The sequence below is a fragment of the Petaurus breviceps genome, unplaced genomic scaffold (assembly GCF_028583685.1).
Source record: "Petaurus breviceps papuanus isolate PSGF00001 unplaced genomic scaffold, PetGlider_PUasm1.0 154, whole genome shotgun sequence".
In the NCBI taxonomy this organism is placed as follows: Eukaryota; Metazoa; Chordata; class Mammalia; order Diprotodontia; family Petauridae; genus Petaurus; species Petaurus breviceps.
Window position 1 is genome coordinate 6,487,634 of NW_027185715.1, and position 18,042 is coordinate 6,505,675.

Below are 18,042 nucleotides of genomic sequence, written 5' to 3' on the forward strand. Positions count from 1 at the left end.
CTATCTATCTATCTATCTATCTATCTATCTATCTATCTATCTATCTATCTCTTCATCTCTCCATCTCTCTACATCCATGTCTAGCAGTGGCTACATAGTTTAGTGGAAAGAAAGTTGACACAGATTCCATTTCGGCCTTTGACAAATGGTGACCATGTGATGTTTACCATGTCACTTAACTACTCAGTAACTCAAGGGACTAAATAAGACTCTTAAGTTACAGAACAAATGTCTCTTTTTGCATTGATAGAAGGAATTAATGTCCTAGAAGACAGTTCATTGCATCGATAAATTTACAAATATGCGCCCCAAATGCTTTAAGGCACTTTGCTAGGCAATAGGAGCACAGAGATCAGTCAGACACAAATCCTACTCTAAAAGATATCATAATCTAATTAGAGAATTAGATTTATACACTAATGCTTATTTTTCAGTAATTTCAGTCATGTATTTATCTTTATAATCACTTTTGGGGGGTTTTCCTGGCAAAGATATTGGAGTAGTTTGCTATTTCCTTCTCTAATACATTTTATAAATGAGGAAACTGAGTCAAACAAGGTTAAGTAACTTTCCCAGGGTTACACAGCTAGTAGGTGTGTGAGGCCAGATTTGAACTCAAATATTTTTGATTCCAGACCTGTCACTCTGTTCGCTGTACCACCTTCTGCTGCACATCAGTGGTACCAAACTCAAATAGAAGCCAGATCCTCACATAAGGATTTCCGTGGTTTAATTTTGATTTAGTTTTAAACTGTAATATTATTTGGTTTCCTTTATTTTTACTTTTGATCATATATTTTCCAATTATATTTTAATCTGTCTGGGTTCTTAGGAATACTGTGGACTGCATGTTCGATATCTCTACTGTATACCATCAACTACTATATGAGGCATACTATGAGTAAAAAGGAAAGATCTAAGAAAATACTAGAAAAAGAAATGAGGAAAAAGGAAAATCTCCCAGATGGGATGATCAGGGAAAGTTTAGGTAGGTGGTGGCAATCTGAATTGTACAGTGAAGAAAGAGAAGGATTTCAACAAAAAATGACTGAGTTGGAGTAAGGAGACTTTGATTTGCTTTTTCCCATACTTGATTTAACATTGATAGAATAATTTTTCCTGTAAAATGAGGCAGATAATATTTGTATGACCTATATCACAAGTTTTTATTGAGGAAAATATTTTTTTAATCTTAATAGAGTACCTAGGTGATAGCTATCATTTATTATTTTTACAACAGTACTGCTGATTTTCTTGTGCTGACCTGGTATCAATCACTCTTATTTCCTCCCATCATTTTGAAGGATGAACTACTTTCCTCCTTGGTATGATTTCTTTTCAGCGACTCTTTCTGCTCCTCCCCCTTTGCAGAAGTTGTTGTCCTTTCAAATCAAGTTTAGGAATTATTGCTGCTCGGCCAGTAAACTGACCTACTACTACAGCTGATATTTGCCAAATTGACAAAAATAAATGTACAACTTTATGTTCTGAACTCCCAGCCATAGACAGATCTCTGACATGATACTTCATTTTTAAATCTTTCATTCATTCTGATTATTTCCAATAATCCTGTCCTTGTAATATAAAAGAAGAAAGTATGCATAGTGCCACAATGCATTTGGTTAATAGACTTTTCACATTCTCTGCCCTAAGACATAAAGTGAACATTTAAACATAAAATTAAAAAAAAAACTTTCAAGCAATAAGGATAAACCTCTCATATCCGTAAGGGAAACATAAAAACACTTTCTGACTTACAAATGTGGACTAGGCCTCTCAGAACTAAGAACAAAAATGAAGAATCATCATTTTCTGTCTGTCACTCAAATGAATGTCAGTAACATAGAATCTGCTTCAGCATGGCTTCTAGGGTTTCCTGTGATTTTCTCCATGGTGGTGGTACCTCTGAAGCTTCCATCTATCTCTCTCTATTTTTCACAAATTTTCTGCTTCTCCCCACAAGTACAAAGGATAGAAAGTATTATTGCATTATGAAATTGAGTCAGCTCCTCTACAAATACTAAGGTCAGGGAAAACTATACAAGGATATTGAAGAGGAGGCTTAGGTATTTTTGCCCAATCCATAGTATTTTTCCATATTTTCTTATTCTTTTTAGTGTTGCTTGCAAAATAGTAAAAAAAATGTTATAATAAAAATTATGATTATCATTACTATTGTAATAGCAGTAGTTGTTATTTTCTTTTATCTTTTTATCTATTTATTCTTTTTCATTTTCTTATCTATTTCTAATATAGTTAATATTAAAATGTTCTGGGGTTGTCACTACCTTAATTATTTTTAATATTTAATTTGATGTGAACTATTTCACAGGTGGATAAAATAATGTCTTTTTATAGTTGAACAAAAAATATTATTAACCTCTGTTGGGTCACTGAAAGCCTCCTCAGTACATCTCCTATAGAAAATAGAACAACAAAAGTAATATTAATATATATTTTATCCTATTTCCCAATGATTTTGATATCCTTTGCTAGGTCCTGGTATTCTGAAAGTTCTCTTTTTTTCATGTCACCTGGAGATTAAGAATATTTGGCATGATATATCTGCTGGAGATAACTAGGAAGCATATTGGATAGAATAATGAACCTGGATTCAGGCAGACCTAAGTTTGAATCCCACCTCAGGAACTTACTAGATGTGTGGTTTGTCACCTGTCACAAGTTACTTGATCGTTCTTAAACTCAGTTTCCTCATCTATAAAGTGAGGGTAATAATAGCACCTATCTCATGGGACTGGTGTGAGAATTACATGAGATAATAAGTGGAAAAGTGTTTTGCAAACCTTAAAGCACTACATAAATGCCAGTTATTTTCTCATAAATAATAACAATAATAAATATTATTCTTGCGTTTTACTGGATAAAATTTTATTGGGCCATTGTGTGAAAAAGTTCAGTTTGTCATAATGGGCTTATCCAGAACAATTGTTAGTAGAATTGTTTAGAATTTTCTAAGTTATGAGGATTTGTTGTCTATCAATTCATTAAAGACAGTGAATTTATGATGTTTAATGCTAGCCACCAGGTCATGTATGGCAAGGTATTCAGTAAGTGTTAGTTTACAGCTTGTAAAGATATTATGCAGCTTATACCATTTCCTTGCTGAATGGATCGCCAGAAGGGATAACGACTTTCAGCTTCTTTGGGTAACCTTGGAGATGTCTACTATTACTATTGTGGTTCATGATCTTGCACCAATGCACTTTGCATTAATATTCGAGGAGTACAGTTAATTAGCTTTTAGCAAAGGCATTTACTAAGATGGCATTTTTCCCAAATTCCTCAGCTGAGAAACTTTCCTCATATGTTATTGGCAAAATGAGATCATTTCCTGAGCACTCCCTCCTTTCCCCCTCTTCCTTATCTCACACCCTACAGATGCCTTCTCTTCTTATCTCTTCCTTCCCTCTGTCTTAGATCATGTGTTCGTCCTTTTCTTCCCCAAGACTAACTTCAATATATAAACAAGTGATCCCATTCTATTTTGTCCCTCACCCCAATCCACTTACCAATCAGCTGTTTTTCCTAAAGTTCTGGTCAATAAATAACATTAGCTCCCGATTACTTCAAGAATCAAATATAAACTCTTCCATCTGAACAAAATCTTTCATACTATGCCTCTCCACTGCCTTAGTCTTTTTACACCTACCTCCCACATATTCTTTGATGAAGTGACACTGATTTCTTTGTTGTTCTATAAAGAAGATAATTTATATCTCAGTTCTGGGAATTTTCTCTGACTTTCCCTGCCCCCCACCTGAAAAGTTCTCCTTTTTCATCTAGGGCTACTGAAATGTCTGGCTACCTCCATGGCCCAGTTAAAATCTTGCCTTTTACAAGAGACCTTTCCTAATTCCTTTTAATTCCGGGGCTTTCCCTCTGTTAGTTATTTCCAATTTATCCTATACATATATTATTTGCATGTTATCTCCTCCATTATATGGTGAGCTCCGCAAGAACAGGACTGAATTTTACTTTTCTATGTATTCCAAACACGGCACAGTGCCAAGCACATGGTAGGTACTTAATAAATGTTTACTGATTCATATAATAGTTGGTACAAAGCATTGCCTTCCCAAAAGCCTTCCACAAATACGGACATTATTTCCATGTGAAAAGGGGGCACAAACATGTAGCCCAATGATAGCAAGTCACATGTGTAGGATATGTGCAATAAATAGTGAAAGTACTATTGGTCCTACAGCACTTGAAAATCTTTTATCCTTTTTGAGAAGCCTTACACAACTACTCTTTGACATAGTATTTCTGCTTCTTTCTTTCTTTTTTTTTTAAAGCAATCAGGGTTAAATAACTTGCTCGAGGTTACACGGCCAGTTATTTCTGGGTGTGGTGCTGAGTATCTGAGCCCGGATTTGATCTCCAGGTCATCCCGACACTGGAGCCGGTGCTCTTACTTGCTGAGCCACCTGGCACCCCTTCTGCTTCTTTCCTGAGTCCATAACTGGATACCCTCTATGCTATGAGGGGGTCATACCTGTAGAAGGTATTTCTTCTCCTAAAAACCTATCCCTCTGTATCCACATCTGTCCTTGGATGTGTCTTTCTGTGTTGAGGTGCACCGTCTACTGATCCAGTAATTCCAGCACTATGCCTGATGAATGAGAGGGGAGAAAATCTCCTTCTAATCTATTTTTGATTTCAAGAACATGATGAGGAGGCATCTCTTTTCCCAAACACTCCTGAGTCTGAACTCTTTCCTACTAAATGAAATGCTATTTTTTAGGCATAGACCCAAGGATGTCACTGATTTTCTTAGTCATTCGTAGGATCTTTTTTCCGTGTAGTATCACCTGCTATTTATCCAATGGCTCCAAGTCTCTCAGGTGATCAAAGACTTAGTCATTCATTGTGATGGGGTTGTAGAGAAATTCCATAACAGACTTAACACATTATGTTTACATTCTGGGCCTTCTGTGAACACATCAGTTGATATAAGGAAAGAAACTCCTCATATATAATCAATTACTAAGTCAAGGAAACTTATGAATAATTCTTTTTTTTTGGAAGGGGAAAGGCAAGGCAATTGGGGTTAAGTGACTTGCCCAAGGTCACACAGTTAGTTAAGTAGCAAGGGTCTGAGGTTAGATTTGAACTCAGGTCCTCCTGACTCCAGGGTCAGTGCTCTAACTATAATATTGCTAGTTTTCTTTTTAGGATTTTTTTTAGGAGATGATTGGTGGATTCTTTATATGTCTATTTTGCCCTCTGGTTCTAAAACACCAGGGCAATTTTCCTTGAGAATTTCTTGAAGAATCATTTCTAGGTTCTTTTTTTGATCATGGCTTTCAGGTAGTCCAATAATTTTTAAAGTATCTCTCCTGGATCAATTTTCCAGGTCAGTGGTTTTTCCAATGAAATATTTCACATTGCCTTCTATTTTTTAATTTGTTTGTATCTGTTTAATAGTATCTTGAGGGGGCGGCCAAGTAGCACAGCGAGTAAGAGCACCGACTCCAGTGTCAGGAAGACCTGGGGATCATCCGGCCTCTGACACTTAGCACCACACCCAGAAATAACTGGCCATGTAACCTTGAGCAAACTTAACCCCGATTGCTCATTAAAAAAAAATAGTATCTTGATTTCTCATAAAGTCACTAGCTTCCATTTGCTCCAATCTAATTCTGAAGGAATGATTCTCTTCAGTGAGCTTTTGAGATTTTTTTTTCCATCTGGCGAATTTGGCTTTTTAAGTCATTGTTCTCCTCATTGCCTTTTTGAGCCTCTTTTGCCAATTGAGTTAGTCTATATTTTAAGCTGTTATTTTCTTCAGTCAGGTTGTTGACTCTCATTTCACAATTTTCTTGCATCATTCTCATTTGTTTTCCCAATTTTTCCTTCACATCCCTTATTTGGTTTTCAAAATCTTTCTTAAGCTCCTCTATGGCCTGTACCTGTTATAGGAATGTAAATTTTGAAGATCTTCCCTGCCCCTAGGTTAAGTGCACTTCTAGTCTGTGGTGGGAGGCTTGTTTTTCAGGAATGCCCATACCTTGGTGCTTGTGATTGGGCAGTGGGTCAAAAGGGTTGTTACATTCTCTGAGCCAGGCAGGAGAAGGCTATATAAGCCCTGATGGGAGGCTTTGCTTTGGGGCTCACTTTGAGAAGTGCTGTGTGAATTGACCAGATGAGATTCTGGGTAGCCGTTGAGTAGCCCCCAGCTTTGAAAAACCCAGATGTTGATGCTTCTGACTCTGGTAACTGTGATTTGGTTTGGATGTAATGTAATGTAATCTCTCAACTCTCAATTTCACATTTTAAGTATCATCCCTTCCAATTGAATTGGTCCTGTGCCCCCTATCTGTGTAAACCGGGACACATATATATACACATTCACAAATATATTCATATGCCTATATACCCTCTTATATAGACATATATATTGTATACATATATTAGATAGATAGATAGATAGATAGATAGATAGATAGATAGATAGATAGATATACATTTCTATTCCCTTCAACTATTAAGCTGTCAAAATATGGTTTGGAAGCCTGTCTGCTTGATCTGTTTCTTTGTCTTGTAACTTCTTTCTGTATATTCTGAAGTGTGCGGTGCTGACCTTTCCCCCCTGAACTAGGTAACTGATATATTAATTGATGATTTAAGTAAGCTCGTTAACCCATTTTGAGTTGCTTTCCTTTAGAAAAGCAGATCTAAGAACCTGTTTTGGCAGCCACCCTGGGGATGCTGGGTTGCTTACTGCCACAGTAACCACCTTGTATGGTGTATTTTAGCATTTTAAAAAAAATTTTTAAATTAATTTGTTTGTTTCCTTTTAGTTTACAGGATTAAATTCCACAATTCCTTGAGTTTCACATTTTGTCCCTTCCCTCCCCTTCCCCCCCATGGCGGCATATAGTCAAGTATAGGATCTGTAAATACTTTCACATTATACATTAGTCAGGTTATAAAGACGGATTGTATCTGCTGGAATGAAATATGGTAAAGGGGACAAAAAAACAGATAAGAGAAGGCCCTGGAGATTTTTTCCTGGGGAGTTGACTGATGGCGTGTTTAATTTCTTTTTCTGAGATGGAGTTAAGTAATTTACTTCCTCTTCAGTTAATCTGGACAACTTGTATTTTTGTAAATATTCATCCATTTCCCTAAGATTGTCAAATTTATGTGCATACAATTGGGAAAAATAATTCCCAATTATTGTTTTGATTTCCTCTTCATTGGAGGTAGAGTCACCCTTTTCATTTTTGATACTCATAATTTGGTTTTCTTCTTTCTTATTTTTTATCATATTGATGGAACCTCAAGATTTTTATGGTTCCCAGAGCCTGTTCCTGTAAAGCCAAGTACAAGCAGCTTTCCAGACGATGGCTGCTGTGAACAGTTTTCAATGTTCTGATTACATAGTATAGTGAACATTCTATTTATTCAATAACAAATCATAGCAAAGCATTCACAAAAAAAATCAAAGTACAGCATTCACAATGTTACAACTTTTCACAGATAATCAAAATACAGCATTCACAACAACTTATCATGGAAAATTTCCCAATAGTTTTCACCACAGTGGTCATATGGTTTTGCACAAAATATAATCATTCAGTCAGTCAATCACTGAGTAACTCATTCAATCAACTCAATCTTTCAATCATCCTTAAGGAGGTTTGCCTCCTTAAGGGTCACAGAATATAATAGTCAAACTTCTCCACTCATGGGGCACACTGAGTTACAATATCAGTCACTACTCAGCCCTCTCTTAAGGGGTAGTGTAAAATACAGTGGCTATCCACCCCTCAGTCACAAACGAGTTACAATCTGCTCAGTTAGTACACAGTATCCAAGTAAAGTCTTCTTTCAGCTTGACTCAAGTTAGTGTCTTAGATTCCCTGGATCCCCTTCCATGGTCCCAGCTCCTATCTGGATTCACCAAACTGTCACCTGGGTTCAAAGGTGGGCAACTCCCAGTTCCTTGTCCAGCTCTCTGTGCTATTGATGTTCCACATTGAAGCTCACAGTGTCCAGTCCACCTTAAATCCTTCACATTCCCTGTTCAGATTTCATTACTATTACTGTACCTCATCGCTATTGTTATCTCTACTTTTTAGATAAGGAAGCTGAGGCAGATAGAAGTTAACTGACTTGCCAGTAATTATGCCTCTTTTGCTTTGTCCCTCATTACTTCTCTCAAAGAGTACCAAGCCTTCAAGGTGATGCCATGATTTGCAAGTGAATTGGATTTAAATGCAAAGTCACCAACCTCACTGTCTCCTCCAGAGTCACCTGGGTCAAGTGGCAAGAAATAGATCAGAGTAACTGGAGATGGCCCCCAGATGTAGTGGAAGATTTTTGCATTTTTATACTAAGTTCTTACCCAGGTCTCACTGAAATGGTCTTGACTAACACAAGACCCATTCAGTGATTGATGCTAGGTAAGAAATGAGGTAAAGAATGGCCTCTTTTACCTAGTTAAAAAAATCAATCCAGGAGGAGAAGACCCTCAGGGTTTCTGGTCAAAACAAAAATAGTTACTGTGTACATATACTCTGTGCCACCAAGGCCCAAAAAATGACTAGGTGGGACTTGGACTGGGACCTATTGTTGACCAATGAGAACCAGAGTACTTTGGATTTAAAGCATTGTCCTTAGAAAAGAAAACTATCCCACAAACCCCAAGATATTTTGCAAGATTTCAGCAATCAAAATTTACATTCCTTTGGCCAGGGGAACCCCAAGTAATGGTATTATACCTTATGTGGAAAGAGGAAGAGGAGGAAAGGGGAGGGGAATGGACCAGAGGGGAGAGAGAGGAGGGAAAATAAGGGAGGGGAGAAGAGGAGGGAAGGAAGGAGCTACTCTGAAAAGTTTTGTGTAGCCTACCACTAAGGCAATTTACCTCTGTTTGCTTAGTTTCCTTATTCACAAAATTAAGGAGTTGGACTATGTTCCCTCTGAGATCCTTGCAATGTTTAAATCTATGATACTATGATTTTATGTCAAGTAAGCCAGTTGGAGATGTGTGACTAGTTAACAGGAGAGAGGTGGGGGCTGGAGATATCAATTTGGAAATGATGAACAGAATAATGACAATTCAATCCTATAGGACATAATACAGTTGTGAAAAAAGTATACATGTTAAAGTTTGGGGTTTAGAGATGCTCACGACCCCAAAATTCTGACATGCTGGCTCCTACAGAATGAATCTGCCTCAAGCCTTCTCTCAGAGAAAGTAAAACAAAGTTTTTAAAGATTCACCATTATGAGTAGACTATTAAGGAGCCTGAGCATTTGTTATGCTTGTAATGAAAAGATTTAATTTCAGCTAGATTTAATCTCAGCCACTTCATGGAGGTAAGATGGATGTTATACACAGACAGATGGTGAGAAGGATCTAGGGGTGGTCTACAAGAGGGGTTTGGGGAGAATCTTGAGGAACAATCTAAGGAGGATCTTGATGGGACTGAGGTCAGTCTCCAGGAACCAAAAGAATGGGATTTGAAGGGATCAAGGGTGAGAAATAGATTTTCTCATAGATATTTTGATAGGATCCATGGTGGGAGGTAGCTGAAGGTTACCTGGGAATAATGGCAATGGAGGGCTAGGTTAGGTTAAGGGTAATAGAGATTCTTCATCATCAGTATTGATAATGGAAGACTTTTGGTCTCTGGGGAATGCCTGATCAAGTGGGAAGCTTCCAGGGGGTTCCCAGAACCTATTCCCCATCATATAGAGGGAACAAGAAAGAGCTCAGGAGAGTCCAAGAGAGAGTCCTGTACTATACTAGACTTGTGAAATAATATATGTATGATAAACCTGCAAAGAAGACTGAGAAGAATTAATCTCAAAGGCAGAAAGAGAGACACAGTATATTAATGAGGTGAAAAGAGGTGAAAACCCAGAAAAGAAAGAGTATCAAGAAGGACAGTTTTTCCCATACATTCACACACTGCAAAGAAATTTAAAAATTGAGAACCAAGACAAGATCACTACATTTAGCAATGAAGAAAATCACTGGCAATTTTGGAAAGAAGAAACTTTGGTTAAGTTTGTATAGCAAAGGGGTTTTGGCAAATGAGTGGGAGGAGAGAAAGTAGAGGTAACAAGTGTAGATGTTCCTTTCTAGGTGTTTGTCTGGGAGGGATATAGGATAAAAGCTTAAAGGGATAGAAGGTTTTTTTTTCTTGGAATTGTTGTTGCTTGTTTTGATTTTAATGTGAGGGAAATCTAGGCATGCTTGTAGACTACAGGCAATGAGTCAGTAGCTAAGGAAAGATGGAAATTAAAGAGAAAGAGGAGATGTTGGAAAGGTGAAGACCCTCGCGGCGGTATGAGGGAATGGAAACAAGAAAATAAATATGTAGTTTGGTATTTGCAAGAAGGCCCTCCATATCCTCTGAAATAGATAAGTGAACTGAAATGTATAAATGAATAGCAGAAGAGAATAGGGTTCATAGAGAGATGCTGTTGCTGAGTGCAATTGTAAAGAAGATGGAACTTGTATTCAATAGCTGAGTGTTTTCAATGAAATAGGCTGACAGGGAGGAAAGAGTTACCATGAGTTCTCTGAGACAGAAGGTTTTAAAATAGCTGGTATTAAAATTCTTATTTATTGTACATCGTTTTCTTAAATTAAAAAAAAATATGCTAACATGAAGAAATAAAATGTTTACAAAGCACTTTAAAAAAGGGATTTCTTACATTCATTCAAAATATGTTTGGTATTTGGGTCTCCATCATGCACATAAAAAGATTTTTTTTTAATTTTTATTGTTATTTTCTTGGTTGACTTAATTTTGTTCAAGAATTAGAAAGGACTCATTCATTTTATAATAATGAGCTCAAATGAAACAAAAATAAATAAGCCTTTAAAATGTTATTCTTGTGGGGAAAATTAGAAAACTAATGCATTGCTGGTGGAATTGTGAGTTGATCCAAATAATTTGGAGAGCAATTTGGAACTATGCCAACTAAGAGACCATTTAGTGAAACCCTTATTTTGAGATGAGGAAACCGAACCACAGAGAGCTGAAGAAACATGTCTATGATCAAGAAGGTGACAAATAGCAGAGCCAGGATTCTCTTACAAAGTCTTCTTGGTTACGTTTGTGTGCAACTCATATCAGCATGGATTTTATTAGAATGGATTAAAAGTTATTATAATTAATGTGTAAATATAATATTTTAATTGCCTTTCTAAAGACAATTTTTTTAAAGCATTCATTAAATACCTGCCAAGAAACTCACAAACAGCACTAAGTAATGGGAAGACAAAGACAAAATGAAAGAGCCTTCAAGGAGGTCCAAATTTATAAGGGAAAATATGTGCATGTATAAATATAAGTTTGCAAAGTGAATACAAGGTCATTTCAGTGTTGAAAGAAGACACTAGGAGCTATGAATCAAGAATGACCTTATACCCTAAGTTGCATTTTAATCGACCTTTGAAAGAAGGAAGAGATTCTGAGAGGTAGAGAACAAGACACTTAGAATCAGTAGGGAAAGTTCTTGAAGAACATTTATAATCTTTCTCCCTATTATTTACTAATAAGGGGAGTCTTTCCCTCATGTGGTTACAAAGAAAATATTCAAAATAAAGGCTTAAGGGTGGCTAGGTGGCACAGTGAATAGAGCACTGGTCCTGGAGTCAGGACCACCTGAGTTCAAATCCTGTCTCACACACTTCACACTAGCCATGTGACCTTGGGTAAATTACTGAATCCCAATTGCTCTGCCCTCTCCCCTCCAAAAAAAAAAGCAAAAATATAAAATAAAGGCTTAATTTTTAAAAACATGCTCTATGTTGATAATGAATGGTATCATGGGTCTCTGAGGGTAGATAACCTCTTCCTTCATAAGTCTAAGATTTTCCATATTTTTCCAAGTCTTTCATCTCATCATTTCCTACACTACAACAATAGTTCAACCGTCTGCTGTCTAGTATCCCAATCTTTCTTTCAGACTACCCAATTACTAATAACAATTTTAGACATACATTTTACATACGAAAAAGATAAACAGTCTGTTGTTATTGAGGCCCTTGTAATTATTCTTGCTTATGTACTTTATATTTCTCTTGGTTCTTGTATATCAAATCTTCCCAATTTTTTTTGGTTGTTTAACAAAATCATGAAGTCTTCATCAATTAGATGTCTGAGGATTTTTTATTTTTTTTTGTTTCCATTGTTCATGATTATGCTTAGCTTTCCTGGGTATGATGTTTTTGGCTAGAACCCCAGTTCTTTTGCTTGTTGATATATAGTGTTTTAAGAGCCATTGGCTTTTAGTGTTGCTACTGCTAGATCTTACACGATTCTAATTGTGGCATCACCATATTTAAATTTTTTCTCTATGTTTCTTATACCATTTTATCCTTGAGCTGGGGGTTTTGAAATTTGACTATGATATTCCTGTGCGTTTTCCTCATAAGGTATCTTTCAGTAGATTTTTTTTTGTATTTCTAATTTTCCCTCTTGTTTTCACACTGCAGGATACCATTCTTTAATTATTGTATCAAGATTCTTTTACTGATCATAGCTTTCAGGTAGTTCAACTTTTCTTATGTTTTCTGTTTTTGATCTGTTCTGCAGATGAGTTTTTTTTCCTTATAAGATGCTTTACATTCTCTTCTATTTTTTTTTCTTTCTTGATGTTTTGTTTTATTATTTCTTGGTCTCTTATAAGTTTGATAGCTTCCCCTTGCCCAATTCTGATTTTCAAGGAATTCTTTTTTTTTCCTTAAGAATCTGGATCTCCATTTTAATTGGTGACCTTTCTTTTCAAAATCTTCTTTTTCTTGGATTGTTCTCCCTCCCCTCCCCCCTCTCTGTTTTCTCTAATCTTTCTCATTTGATTTTCATAGACTTTTAAAACTTCTTCTATAAATTATTTTTATTTTTGGCAGACGACAATTTTATATTATTCTTTGTGTTAGAAAACTGTTTTGGTTTTGTTGTTGTTATTGTTGTTAACTGTTTGCTTTTTTTTGTAGTTTTTTTGCTCCAGGATCCTACTCTGAAGGTGAATCCTGTTCTCTATTCCAATACTGATTCTCTATGGTTGGATTATTTCCCCTTTGTGTGTTCATTTTTTTGTAGCAGCTTAGTTTTTGTAATCTTCTCTAGCCCTGGGGTAAGAGGAATGGAGCCTCTGGCCTCTTTCAGTTCCCTCTCTGGTCTGGAAATGAAATCAAGACCTCAGCCTCTTATAAATATCCACAGTCAGGAGCATTCTTGCCCCACTGCTTCTGAACTCACTGGGTGTACGGTGGTTCCTTCTTGCCCTGGAACACATCTCAGTAGCACAGCTGGGCCAGGTGTTCCCTGTCAGCAGAGGTTCCCTGGGCTCAGATACCCAACTCACCTCAATATGCTGGCAGTACAAGTTCCTGTGGCAGGGGTAAGGCAGCTTCCCACCCTCTTTAACTCCAGGGCTTACTGCTTATTGTTTAAGCAGACCTAGCCTAAAGGTGATTCCTCTTCACCAAAAGACCAAACGTGGTCCTGGGATAATTCTTCAGATCTTTTCTGATTGTCCCAGAAGGACCAAAGTTCTGCCCCTAGTCTTACTTATTTTTACCACTTTATGTTCACCCTGAGGTACTATTATTATCTAGTTTGTGATGTAATCTGGAGAGTTTGGAATTTTCTGAACCTACTCCATCATCTTCCCAGAATCTTCCTCAAAACAAGCACCAAGTCATCCCCATTGGGGAAAAGAATCCCAGTCCCCTACATGACAGGTAGGTATACCACTATACTAACAAGGATGTGCCCTCTTCCAAATTCTTAAAGGAAAAGGTAAACGAGTACAGGAAGAAATAAAGAGTAAAGTGGGGGATCTAAATGGTCACCACTCAGAATTATATATATATATATATATATATATATATATATACATATACCTATATATATACATATATATATCCATAAAATAAATAAATATGAAAGAAGTTAAATAGATGAATATGACTTTAAAAATTTATATATGGTAGCCCTCTGGTGAAAATTGATTGGTAATAGAAAGTAGTATACATTTTTCTCAGCTATACATGGCACCTTCACAAAAATCAATCATGTATTAGAGCATAAAACTTAAAAAATAAATGCAGAAAAGCATAAATATTAAATTCATCTTTTTAGAACATAACACAATAAAAATTAGTCAATAAAGGTATATTAGGAATAAAAGGAATAAAGGAAGTATAAATGAAAAGTTAATTGAAATCTAAATAAAGTAATGCTAAAGAAAGATTGGGTAAAGAGCAAATTATAAAAAAATAAGTAATAACTTCCTTAAAGATAATGACAACAATGAGACAACATACCAAAATTTGTGGAATGAAGACAAAGAAGTACTTTTAGGGAAAATGTGTATCTTTAAGCACTTATATCAATAAAATAGAAAGAAAGCAGATCAATGAATTGGGTTTGTAGTTGGAATAAAAACTAGAAAAAGGAAAACTTAAAACCCTCATTTAAGCACCAAAATAAATATCCTGACAAAGAAAAAAATCATCAATTAAACACCAAAATAAAAATCCTGACAAAGAAGAGATTAATAAAATTAAAAGGAAAAACATTAAACTAGTAAATAAAACTAGGATCCAGTTTTATGAAAAGATCAATAGAATAGATAAATCATTTGTTTATTTGGTTAAAAAAGAACCCAAATTGTCTGTATCAAAAATTAAAAGAGTGAATTTACCATCAATGAAGATGAAATTAAAGCATTTATTAAATTCTTTTTTTCTGTGAGTATATGACAATAAATCTAATGATTTAGGTGAAATTAATGAATATTCACAAAAATATAAAATTCCCAGATTAACAGAAGAGGAAATAGGATATTTAAATAACCCTATCTTTAAAAAAAAAGTGGACAATTCATCAATGTGGTCCCTAGGAGAAAAAAATCCTCGGGACCATATAGATTCACAAGTGAGTTCTAAAAAGTCATTTAAAGAGCAATTAGTTCTGATACTATCTAAACTGTTTGCAAAAATAGGCAAAGAAATTTTAATAAATTCCTTTTATGAAACAAATATCATTCTGATAACTAAACCAAGGAGAATAAAAATAGAGAAAGGGAACTATAGATCAAATTTTCTTAAAATATTGATGCAAACATTCTAAATAAAATACTAATAAGGAGATTAAAGAAACATATCAAAAATATCACACACGAAGACCAAGTGGTATTTAAACCAGAAATCTAGAACTGGTTCGATATGAAAATAGCCTAAATGACCACACCAATCACAAAAACACAAAAAAAAATCCTATTATTATTATCTTATTTGATGAAGAAAAAGCTTTTGACAAAATGCAACACTCATTCCTATTAAAAACCTTAAAAAGCATAGGAATACATGAAGATTTTTTCCTTAAAATCATAAGCAGGATCTGTCTAAAACCATCAGCAATCATTATCTGTATTGAGATGAGCTAGAAGCTTCCCAAATAAGATCAGGAATGAAGTAAGGATGTTCAATATCACCAATATCACCAGTATTATTTATTATTGTACTAGAAAAACTAGCTATAGCAGTAAGAGAAGAAAAATAAATTGAAAGACTTACACAATGAGGGAAAAAAAAAACTATCATTTTGCAGAGGATATGATGGTGTACTTAGAGGTTACTAGAGAATAAACCAAAAAACAACCAAAAAAACCTAGTTCAAACAATTAACAATTTTAGCAGAGTAGCAGGATGTAAAAGATACCCACATCAATCATCAGCATTTGTATATATTACCAACAAAATATGGCAAGAAAGGATAAAAAGAAAAATTCCACTTAAGCTAACTGTATACATTATAAAATATTCTAGATTCTATCTTTCAAGAAACACAATTATAAAACATTTTTGACAATATGTTAAAAAACATATCTAAACAAATAGAGGAATATTAATTGTTCATGGCTTGGCCAAGGTAATATATTTTTAAAAATTACAATTCTACCCAAATTAATTAATTTACTCAGTGCCATACCAATGTACTTACAAAAAATATTTTATGGAGTGAAAAAATAACAAAATTCATCTGGACAAAAAAAGATCAAGAATATCTAGGCTCTCAGTGAAAAATATTCAAGAAAAGGAGCCTATGATGACTAGATTTCAAACTAGATTATGAATTGGAAATCATCACAAAAACCTGGTCTTGGCTACAAAATAGAGTGGTGGATCGATAGAATAGATTAGGTATAGATAGAATGGTAGCAAATTACCAAAGCAATCTAGCATTTGATAATTTCAAAGATCCAAGACTTTGGGTGAATTAATCACTATTTGACAAAAATTCCTGGAAAAAACTGGAGAGTAGTTTCACAAAAACTAGATGTAGACCAGCATATCACACCATATAACATGATAAGGTAAAAAAAAAAAAGTACATGATTTAGAAATAAAGGGTAATTTTATAAGCAACTTAAGCTAACACAGAAAATTTTATCTGCTCCATCTATGGATGTGAAAAATTTGTGAGAAAACAAGAGACAGAGAGCATTATGGGAAGTGAAATGAATGATTTTGATTAAATGAAATTACCTAAAAATGTTTGGCTCAAATACAAGTAACGCAGCCAAACTTGGAAGGAAAGCAGAGAAGTTGGGAAAAAATATTTGCAGTCAGTTTCTGTAACAAAGGCTCATTTCTCAAATCTATATAAAACTAAGTCAAAGTTGTTAAAAAAAATACATGCATACACACATATACATATATAGTATACACACACACATATATATGCACATATATATACACACACACGCACATACATACATATGCAAGTGTTTGTGTATGTCATTCCCTGATTGATAAAAAGGTCAAAGGATATAAATAGGCAATGTTCAGAAGAAGAAATCAAAGCTATCTATAGTCAAATAGAATGTTCTAAATATAGATTAGAGAAATACAAATTAAAACAATTCTGAGGTACAACCTTACATATATCATGATGAATAATATAGAAAAGGAAAATGACCAATGATGGAGTGTATATGGGAAAAATATACAACTGATGCACTATTTGGTGGAGCTGTAAACTGGTCCGACTATTCTGGAGAACACTGGAACTATGCCCAAAGGATTATACTACTCTGACAATCTGACCCAGCAATATCACTACTAAGTCTGTATTTCAAACATATATATATATGTGTGTGTGTGTGTGTGTGTGTGTGTGTGTATGTATGTATATATACATATACATATATATGTATGTATTTACCCATAGGTACAAAAATGTTTATATTAGTTTTTTGTGATGGTGAAGAATTGGACATTGAGTGTATGTTCATCAATTGGGGAATTTCTAAACAAGTTGGTGCATCTGCTTTTGATGAAATACTACTGTGCTATAAGAAATAGTGGCAGGATTGTATCAGAAAAATCTAGGAAGATTTATATGAACTGAAGCAAAATGAAGTGAACAGAACCAAGAGAATATTACACGCAGTAATAGCAATATTGTATTATCATCAACTGTGGAAGTATTAGCTATTACGGTCAATGCAATGACACAAGAAAACCCCAAAGGTCTTATGATGAAAAATGGTATTCACCTCTAAAGAGAGAACTGGTAAAGTATGAGGGAGCATTGAAATGTACTTTTTTCACTTGATTTTTATTTATTTATTTTGGAACATGGCTAATATGGAAATATATTTTGCATGACTTCATATGTATAATTGCTATCTTATTTATTGCCTTCTCAATGTGTTGGGGAGGGACAGGAAGGAAAGATAAAATTTGGAACCTGATTTTTTAAAATGTTAAATATTTGTTTTAAAAATAAATCAAATATATTTAGCTCATTATTTCAAAGCAGTTATTTCAAATCATGACTCAGAGAGGTCCTATGTCAAGATCAAATCTAGAAGGGAATGTAGATGTCATTTAACTCAACTCCCTCCCCTTATATGTAAAGAAATTGATGTAGAGAAAAGATGAGTTACTTAAATCTGCAATAAGTAGCAAAGGTAAGATACAAAACTAGGTTCGATGACACTTGCTAGCTTTTTGTCCTTGGGCAAATTATCTTT